Here is a 10,280-nt window from a genome sequence, read left to right on the forward strand (position 1 = left end):
GAATACATGTGGTAGACATTGTATGTAAATTTTTGAGTAATGCCAGTACGAGTTGGAAATGGTTTTCATCATTTCGAATTGAGATTTTGAATTATGACTTTAGTAACTTGTGGGATGAAATGATAACCAGGTAATATAAGTAGGCTTGCTTGGGCTTAGTGGACTACGTCCATGGGGCCCATGCACCGGTCATGGCCTAGGAATTTGGGTTGTGACATTAATAATTTTGATTAAATAATATTTTTAGTTGGTCTTGACTTTGGGACTAACGTGGTAAATTAATAATTCATTAAATTTATAAGATAATACGTTTAAAAGAAAACACATAGGTGTCACTTGATATATAAATTAATAATATCCTTATACATCAAAATTATATATATATATATATATTATATATACATGATTCAATTAAGAGGCCTTATAAAATGTGTTTCATTAGACCTCATCTCTACCTTTTCTTAGTGTATTAAGAAGCTCTGGTATAGTGTTCTCGTATTGAATAGAAAATTATGCAATGTAATTGTTACTTTGAGTGAATTTTGATCATATTTGATATTATTGCTTGGCTCACTTGTAAGTTAAACTTTTCTAACGCTAACTATTACAATTGCTTTTGGGAACAATTTGGATTTTCTATATTGTACTCACATAATGCTTTACGTCGATTTATTTATATATTAAAAAGTCATCGTGTATAGTTTTACCGTTTATGATACTATATGTTCTTTTTATAGATGTTTTTTGCTTGACTTAATGTTATGAAGTATATTAATTAAGTATATATCGAATGTAATTTTAGTTTGTTGCAAAATATATAGATTTATATCTTCTATTTAATAAGACTAGTTACATTCATGAACTTATTTTTATTAAATAAATACATAAAATAATGATAATTCATAATTCGGTAATTAGGTAATATTTGTATAATCACAAATACACAATACATGTATTAAGTTCAATATTTTGAAAAAATAAATAGAGAATACCTTAATAAATTAATTTTTATTAATTAATGTATAAATTAATAAATTATTAATTTATCAATTAAATAATATCTCAATTAATTAATAAATTTTCATGATCCCAAAGATATTAATTTATAGACATTTTATTGTATGTTGAATATTAAAATTGAATAACAACATGTATTGTACACAATATATATAGTATATATATATATATTAGTATATATATATTATATATATATATATTATCTAAGCTTGTGGAAGTGTGAATTAAACCAGTTAAATAAAATATCCAATGGCCCATTACTATCGAAGTTTGTTTAAAGGGACGAACATGGTTCAACACATGACAAGTGGATCGTAGGTAGCATCAATGCTTGGATAATCCAGTCTTAATTATTTTGGATAATGTAGTTTGTATTTGTAACCCAGAAACTATATTAAACTGAAGGTCAGTTTTTATTATAAACAACAAAGAATGGGCATTATTTTTTGGGGTGGGGGTGACTATCATTAACATTTTTCTTAATTATTTTGAAAAAAATATACAAAACAAACAGAGATTTTATTTACTCAAAAATAGACCATGAAAGCCATATGGAACCCGCCTTGGAAGCTTAACCACTGCCACAATGTCAAGTTCTAGGGATTTGGCATCCATTATTATGAATTTTGACTCATTAGCCTTCTCATCGTGCACATAATTCATTATATAGCCATAATCATAATCAGAATGAATATTTTCCGAATCTTTTATCACAAATAATGGCTCCCCTCCAAAGCAACTAGGTCCATAAAATCTTCTTGCAACTTCACGCCCTGTTTCCAAATCAATTGTCACCAAACCTAACATTTTTGGGACTTCTTCAAGCACTCCTAGAAAGGCATAATGAGTTTTTCTCCCCTCATAGGAACGATTTATTGATCCAAATTCTAAATTTCTTAGAGAAACAATCTCTCTAGAAACATCTCCTGTTTTGATGTTGATCTTTGCTTTCTCCATCAAGACATCGACAGTCTTATTAAAAATGTTTTCGACAGAGATGATATTAGATGCCATAAAAGCTATCTCATCATTTCCATTTTCCCAAGCATTTATAATATGAATGGTATTGAAACCTGGGACTTGAAATCACCTCATCTCAGAGTCATTCATGGCATATTTTGGTGTGATCCCAATTCTTGGAGTTTTATTTGGTTCATAATGCACCAAGGTGACTTTTCTTGTCATCACTTTTCCTAATGAATATACCAATTGTGTTTCATGGAAAATGGCAAACAACTTGGTTATGGCAAAATCATGGATGAAGCAAGGTTGATTGATAGAGAAAATGGGTACTTCGTTTTGTTTAACACTATTTCCATCAAAGCAAAAGAAGGTGAGATAAGGGAAACTTAGGCTCCATCTAAAAGAAAATGTCTCCTTTGTATCCAATTGACTTCGGGATGTATAGTCATGTTAGATAGTAACTTTTTCTCAAATTCCCAACGTCCTAAAGTCTCAATGTCACCTTTTGGCATCAAATTGATAATATGTGGTAAATCAGACTCGCAAAGAGCAAAGAAATGATCCGAAAAGAAGGCAAGGCCAGTGTTGGCCATGCCAAAGCCATTCATCAGATTCATATGGTCTGTCATGATCCTCCTTGTAGACATAACAAAGTGAACAATATCTCCAAAACCAAAGAATCCTAAAAACACATTCGGAACGAGAAGAAAACTAGCCTTTCACTCTAGCTTATACTTGTAAGTCTTTACATAGCGACAACAATATGTAGCATGACCATGGTTAGTGAGGTGTGTTGCTGGTCAGGTGGGGAGGGGTGGTGAGTATGACTCCTTGTGTTTTATGGTTCTTTTCCTTGATGAGTGTGGTGCCTACTTATCAGGTGGGGAAGAAGGGTGAGTATGATTCATTATGCTCTATTGTTCCTTCCATGGAGAGTGTGGTGTTTTCCTTGTTGGGTGGGGGGCGATGAGTTCAATTCCTTGTGCTTTGTCACTTTGAGGTGCGATGTTTGTTTGTGGTCTGAAGGTGCTTTTCTTGATGCCCTCTGCAAGGATCCTTTGGTTTGAGAGGGATCCTTGCTGGGGTATGTCTTCCGTTGGTGTCCTTATACGGTAGACTTGCTGGACTCTTGGCTTCATGAGGATTGATGGGGCTCCTCTTAGGGCCGATAACACTTTGTTTAGCTTTGGTCTGTGCCAATGCGCTTTGCTTGACAATCCTTTAGTTCTTGGTTTAGGGGTGCTTCCATCGTTGCAAGCGGTTGAGCTTGTTATTTTGACCAGGGTTTCCTTATGGTGCCATTGAGGAGTGGCCTTTTGCTCTTGGTTGATGCTTTTCTCTTAAGTTTCTATTTCTTAGGTTTAGCTTTGTTAGCCTTTAAGGTTGCTGTTTATGTGATCATTTTTTATCTTTCGCTTTGCTGATTTCAGTCACGTTGGTCTAATCCCAAGGAACTCATGATAGGCTATCTTCTAAGATGTAGTGTTTTGCTCTTTTCTGTAAAGGGTGGCTGTCTTGTTTAAGGTCATTTTTTGTGCCTTAGTGCCATTTATGTTTTTTTGGCAACGTGAGCTTTTAGTTTTGTTTAGGCTTTGATATTTGTGTAAGCTGTCAAAATTTCTCCGAGCAGCTTGCTTTTGTCAATTGTACAGTTCTTCTTTGCCCAAGCCAATTTACAGTGTGCCATGAAGAGTCTATGGCTGCTTGCCTCCAACTTCTAACGGCATTCGGGGGCTGTCGTGGTTTAATAATAATTGCTTTAAAAAAAAATCGTTTTCATCGAAACGAAATAAAGTGACAAGAGGTAAAATTAGACTCCACATTAAAGCATAAGTCTCCTTGGTAACCATATCAAGGTTAGGATACAAAGTCATATTTGAGAACAATTTCTTATCAAAATCACAAAGCCTATTAGACTTAACAGCAACTTCGTTCGTTGAATCAATAACATATAGGGTAATAACATATAAGGGTGATTTTAGGTGTTTGTAGAGGGATTGCTTTAAGCATAATATTTTTTCACAAGGGTACGAACGAAATGTCAAACTTTTGTTCATTTAGTGAGATAAGAAATTGAGTAACACCATGCTTCAATAAATCTTTTCATGACTTAAAAAAAAAAAAATCAAACTCCCAAACAACTTGCTTTTTGTCAACTGTACAGTTCTTCTTCGCCCGAGCCAATTTACAGTGTGTCATGAAGAGTCTAATGGCATCTGTGAGCTGCCGTGGTTTAATAATAATCGCTTTAAAAAAAAAAAACACTATTTTCATCAAAACGAAATAATGTGAGATGAGGTAAAATTTAACCCTGCATTAAAGCAAAAGTCTTCTTGGTAACCATATCAAGTTTAAGATATGGAGCCAAATTTGAGAGCAATTTCTTATCAAAATCATAAAGCCTATTAGTCCTAACAGTAACTTCGTTCGTTAAATTAATAACACATAGGGGTGATTTTGGGTGTTTGTATAGGGATTATTTTGAGCAGAATGTTTTTTCACAAGGTATGGATGAAATGTCAAACTTTTGTTCATTTAGTGAGATACGAAATTAAGTTACACCATGCTTCAATGAAACTTTACGTCTGGGTGGTGCGACTAAGAAAGCTCTATGCCGGTTTCTAATCTCGACCCTATCTTCATCAACACATTGGTTTTCACAATCCTTCTCCACATGGCCAACCATCCCACATTTGTAGCAAAATATAGGGAGTCTCTCATATTAAAAGCTCGCCCATCTCATTCGACCATCATTCATTTGAATCATTATTCCTCGATAACTTTAATCCGAAAAATTTGTCTCGAAGGTCCTCTCTATCACCATCCACACGCACGAAATTTCCCATCGCATTGTGGATTGCCATTGTAGTACTCTAAACCATTAGTTTAGTGGGAAGCCCGATCATGTGCAACCAAAACTCTTCATGCCTAAAGTCAACCTCTTCCGGTTCCATGTAATCTGAATCACAGTCCTTAATTACAATTAGATTCTAATCAAACGTCCATGGTTTCCCAACCTTTACTCTTTATAAGTCATTCTTCTCTTGAAATTTGAACAAAAGCCTGTTTTCCCGTATCTCCTTCATTGACAAAGCCCCTTGCGGCTTCCAGATTGCTCCTAGCGTCATTGTCATCGCGTTAGTATTTATCTTCTTACCCTCCCAAATTGAACCTAGTAAACAGAAAACCCGTCTGTCACAAGAGTTCTCTACACCATCATTTGGAACAAGCTGTAACTGTTCAATCTCATTTTCTGTCAAACGAAAGTTTTACCACTTTTCCTTGAGATCATCCATTACTCTACTAACTCAGAATATAAATTCCCAAAGAATCAATTATTACCCAAAGCTAGTCAAAAGGAACAATACTTAATTAAAGCCAACAACTGAATCAGTCAGTCTTGACAAAGACCTTGTTGCTACAAGACGGTCCTCCCTGAAACCCTAGATTAAGGAGACAATTCTTTAAATGAAGTTTTAAATTTAACTTCGATTATTAAAAGAGATAAAATCTGATTTGCGAAACAAAATTCAATTTGGAAGTACAGTTACTTGATTTGTTGTAGAAAAGATTTGGCAAGAAATTAAAACAAAATTCAATTCTTTAAATGATTTGCTGTAGATATAATATTGTGATAGGGTGGTAAGTATTGAGCATGGCCCAACAATTTCAGTTTTGTTAAGTAATGTGTTTGGGCCTTTTACTCAGTTGAGTAACATGTTTTAAATCCCATTCAAAAAATTTTATTGTGACCACTAACAACTAATACTGCAGTCTTTTTTTTTTTTATGAGATTACAAATTAAAGTTACAATTATAATTTAAAAATTTTCAATATACATTGAATAATATATTTATAAAAAGATTAATAATAAAATTATATCAGGATATTTAATTCAATGACTGGTGTATGATTTTTTTATTGAAAAATAAGATTTTAAAAGAGAAAGGCTATTTTTTTTTAAAAAAATAATAAATTAATATAAAACTAGATTAAATTCATACCCAACGACAAGATTTTGGTTTAGATTTAGACTAAACCAAATTGCAAGCCTTAGTGCTTAATTATGAAGTTGTAACTTATAAGAGTAGAACGCCCAAAACTAGCGGAACGCAAATGGGCCGAGAAAGTCAAAGATCAACCTGGAGACTTGGAGTACATTTTTAATTTTTAGGGCATTAACTTGGATTCGTTTAACGAGACAGACCTTTGTATATTGGCAAATAGGTGCAAACTTGGTTGCTTCAACTGACCCCGTACATCATTCTCAGGAGAGCTTGGATATTGCAAGATTTGAACCATTTATCTCTCTCTCTCTCCTTTCATTAGAGGAAAGAGATTTTATGAATCCGATTCAGTGGGATACGAATACCGATATTTAGGTGTGAACCCTTTTCCTTTAGTTATTATTAAATTAGCAAATTATCTAAACATGATGTTAAACATGCATTCTTATCAACTTTTAAATATGTTAAATATTACAATTGAATAACAACATATGTATTGTACACAATATATATGTATATATATTATCTAAGTCGGTGGAAGTGTGACTTTAACCAATTAAATAAAAGATCTAATGGCTCATTACTATCGAAGTTTCTTTAGAGGGACGAACATGGTTCAACACAAGACAAGTGGATAATCTAGTCTTAATTATTTGGAATCACGCAGTTTGCATCTGTAACACAAAAACTGTACTACGCTGAAGGTTAGTTCTTATTATAATTAAACAGCAGAGAATGGGGTGACTATCATTAACATTTTTCTTAATTAATCTGAAAAAAATATACAAAAGAAACAAAGATTTTACTTGCTCAAAAATAGACCATGAAAACCATATGAAACCCGCCTTGGAAGCTTAACCACCGCCACAATGTCAAGATCTGGGGATTTGGCATCCATTATTATGAATTTTGACTCGTTAGCCTTCTCATTGTGCACATAATTCATTACATAGCCATCATCTTCATTGGAATGAATATTTTCCATATCTTTTGTCACAAATAATGGCTCCCCTCCAAAGCAACCAGGTCCATAAAATCTTCTTGCAACTTCACGTGCTGTTTCCAAATCAATTTTCACCAAACCTGGTATTTTGGGACCTCTTCAAGCACTCCTAGATAGGCATAACGTGTTTTTCTCCCCACATAGAAAGGATTTATTGATCCAAATTCCAAATTTCTTGGAGAAATAATCTCTCTAGAAACATCTCTTGTTTTGATGTTGATCTTTACTTTCTCCATTGAGACATCGACAATTTTATTAAAAATTTTATTATATAATTTTTATTAATTAAAAAAAATGTCCCGATTGGGTTTTCTCAGGAGCACCAACTCTGGTGCTGCCTTGAGAGCTTTGGTTCTTCCCTGGAGAGCCCGATTAGGGTTGGTGCTCTCTTAAGAACTCGGTGTCATCAGGAGGCACCAATCTAGTGCGGTGGTCGATCGGTGCAAAGAACGTTACCGATTGATTTAAGAAAAAAATAATAAAAAAAGTATTTTAGACATTTAATAGTAATGTTATTTAGATGTTTTGGATGAAATATTTATTTTAAAAATTAATAAATTTTTGTATAATTTTGATTAAAATTTAAAAAATAAAATATATTTTTAAAAAATTCAAATTAACTTTGCGAACAGCAAAGAGTTAATTTGCAAAGAAAGCAAAACCAATGTTGGCTACGCCAACCCCTTTCATAAGATTTGACAGTCGCAGTCACAGGGTCTCTTAGCAATAATAAGGAAGCCAATAATATCTAAGAGGCCATGGAATCCAGCCATCAGTTCTAAATGATGGGGAACCAACATTTGGTTTGATCATGTACTTCACTGACACGTAGGTTCAAAAATTCAATCATTCCAGAAAAAAAAAATTATTATTAATATTTTTATTTAAATATGATTGATTATTTAATTAAATTTATTTTTTCTAATGATGTTTTAAATCTAACTTAGATTACTAAAAGAGATAAAATCTTTTATTGGAAGATTTGAACCATTTTCTCTCTTTTTCTTTTATTAGAGGAAAAGGATTCGATGAATCCGATTCAATGGAAAAAGAATACAGATATTTAGGTGTGAACCCTTTTCTCTTAGTTATTATTAAATTAGCAAATTATCTAAACATGATGTTACACGTGCATTATTATCAACTTTTAAGTATGTTTAATATTACAATTGAATAACAACACGTATTGTACACAATATATATTATCTAAGCCGGTGGAAGTGAGGCTTAAACCAATTAAATAAAACATCTAATGGCTCACTACTATCCAAGTTTCTTTAGAGGGACGAACACGGTTCAACACAAGACAAGTGGATAATTTAGTCCTAATTATTGGGATCATGCAATTTGCATCTATAACACAAAAACTATATTAAGCTGAAGGTTAGTTCTTATTATAAACAGCAGAGAATGGACATTATTTTTTAGGGTGGGGGTGACTATCATTAGCTTTTTGTTAATTAATCTGAAAAAAAATTTACAAAAGAAACAGAGATTTAATAGACCATGAAAGCCATATGGAACCCCTTGGAAGCTTAACCACTGCCATCCATTATTATGAATTTTGACTCATTAGTCTTCTCATCTTGCACATCATTCATTACATAGCCATCATCTTCATCAGAATGAATAATTTCCATATCTTTTGTTACAAATAACGGCTCCCTTCCCAAGCAACCAGGTCCATAACATTTTTGCAACGGGGATGAGTATTAGCTTGGCTTTGATATCATTTGCTTCTATAGTTGGTGGTTTTAATTTAATTTAATTTATTGTTGGTGTTCTACTTCTCTTCTCCTTCTTTCTTACAATATTGCTAACTCTTTTAACTCTATGTCAACATGATATGGGTTTATTATTATACTACTGTCACTTTTTCTTTGTAAGGATGGATCAGAGATTAAAGCGACTATTGATAAAGAAGGCGAATTACGATGACATTTGTTTCATAGCAGAAAGAAGCTGCTAATATATAAACCAACAATGGCAGCGGAAAGATTTATTTGACTTTTGGTCTCTAAAATGATTTTGTAAAATTTGGGCTTAAACTTGTAATAAGACAATTTAGTTTGTTTAAACAAAAAAATTTGTTCTATCAGATTAAGAAAGAAAGTAACTAGTTTTTCTTCTTTTTTTTTTTTTTGTTTTGAATCTTTAAGTCAATCATTTTTTGACATGTGACTGGGTAAAAGATAAATGCACATTACGTTGTCAATAATATCTAATATATCAAAGAAAATTGTGAGAAATAGTCTTCCTCGTAAGAGAATTTCATATATAATCATCAAAATAAAATGAATTGTTTTTAACCATATTTAGTTATGATTTGACAAAAATACCCTTGAAACTATTTCAAATTAATTAAACCATTCATCACAATTTCTCCATATCTCCGTCTGTGCTTTCGATTTTTTTCTCTCACAATCCAGCTCTCTCTAATTTTATCAATTACTCTCTTTGCTATCTGTCTGTTGTGCTCCTAATTTCTCTTTATCGTGCTTTTAAGACACCAAGTGATGGTTTCGATGTGCTTAGGGTGGTTATTTGAAAATTTTGATTTTTAAGTATTTTGGATGGAATTAAAATAGTAAAAATGATCATAGATATTTAAAATAGCTTTTATATGAATCAATTCGGGACTTAGACACTAATAAACTCAAAATTTTGAAATTTATAAACTTAGGGTTTTAAAAGAAATTTTTTTTATTTTTAGTCGAAACAGGTATTTTAGATAAGGAACATTGTGTTTGGATTTATGAAAACATATTAGAAATACTTTAATTAGTGTCAAATTGTCAAAAAAAAGTTGAGAGGATTTGAAATTTGGTTAGCAAGTAACAACTATATTTTAGGCATTAAAATGCAATAAATTTTTTTTGAACATGGCATGTAACTATAATATTTTTTCAACATGACGTGTAGCAACAACATTTTTTTCAACTTGGTGTGTAACATGTTTTTGTATATGGCGTGTAACTATAATTATTTTTTTTCAACATGGCATGTAACAACATTTTTTAACTGTGGCGTGTAATATTTTTGTACATTATGTGTAACTACAATATTTTTTTTCAACATGACGTGCAATAACCTTTTCTAACCATGATATATAACATGTTTTTTTGCATAACGTGTAATTACAATATATTTTTTTTTGAACATGGCGTGTAATAACTTTTTCTAACCATGACATGTAACATGTTTTTGTACATAGAGTGTAATAATAATATTTTTTTAACATGACATGTAACATCATATGCATGGCGTGTAAAATCATGTGCACTTGAATA

General features: G+C 32.1%; 1 pseudogene; it reads right to left on the bottom strand.

The window, feature by feature from the left end:
- Positions 1,537-6,885, bottom strand: LOC108662424 (annotated as a pseudogene).

The sequence above is a fragment of the Theobroma cacao genome, chromosome 6 (genome assembly GCF_000208745.1).
Source record: "Theobroma cacao cultivar B97-61/B2 chromosome 6, Criollo_cocoa_genome_V2, whole genome shotgun sequence".
In the NCBI taxonomy this organism is placed as follows: domain Eukaryota; kingdom Viridiplantae; phylum Streptophyta; class Magnoliopsida; order Malvales; family Malvaceae; genus Theobroma; species Theobroma cacao.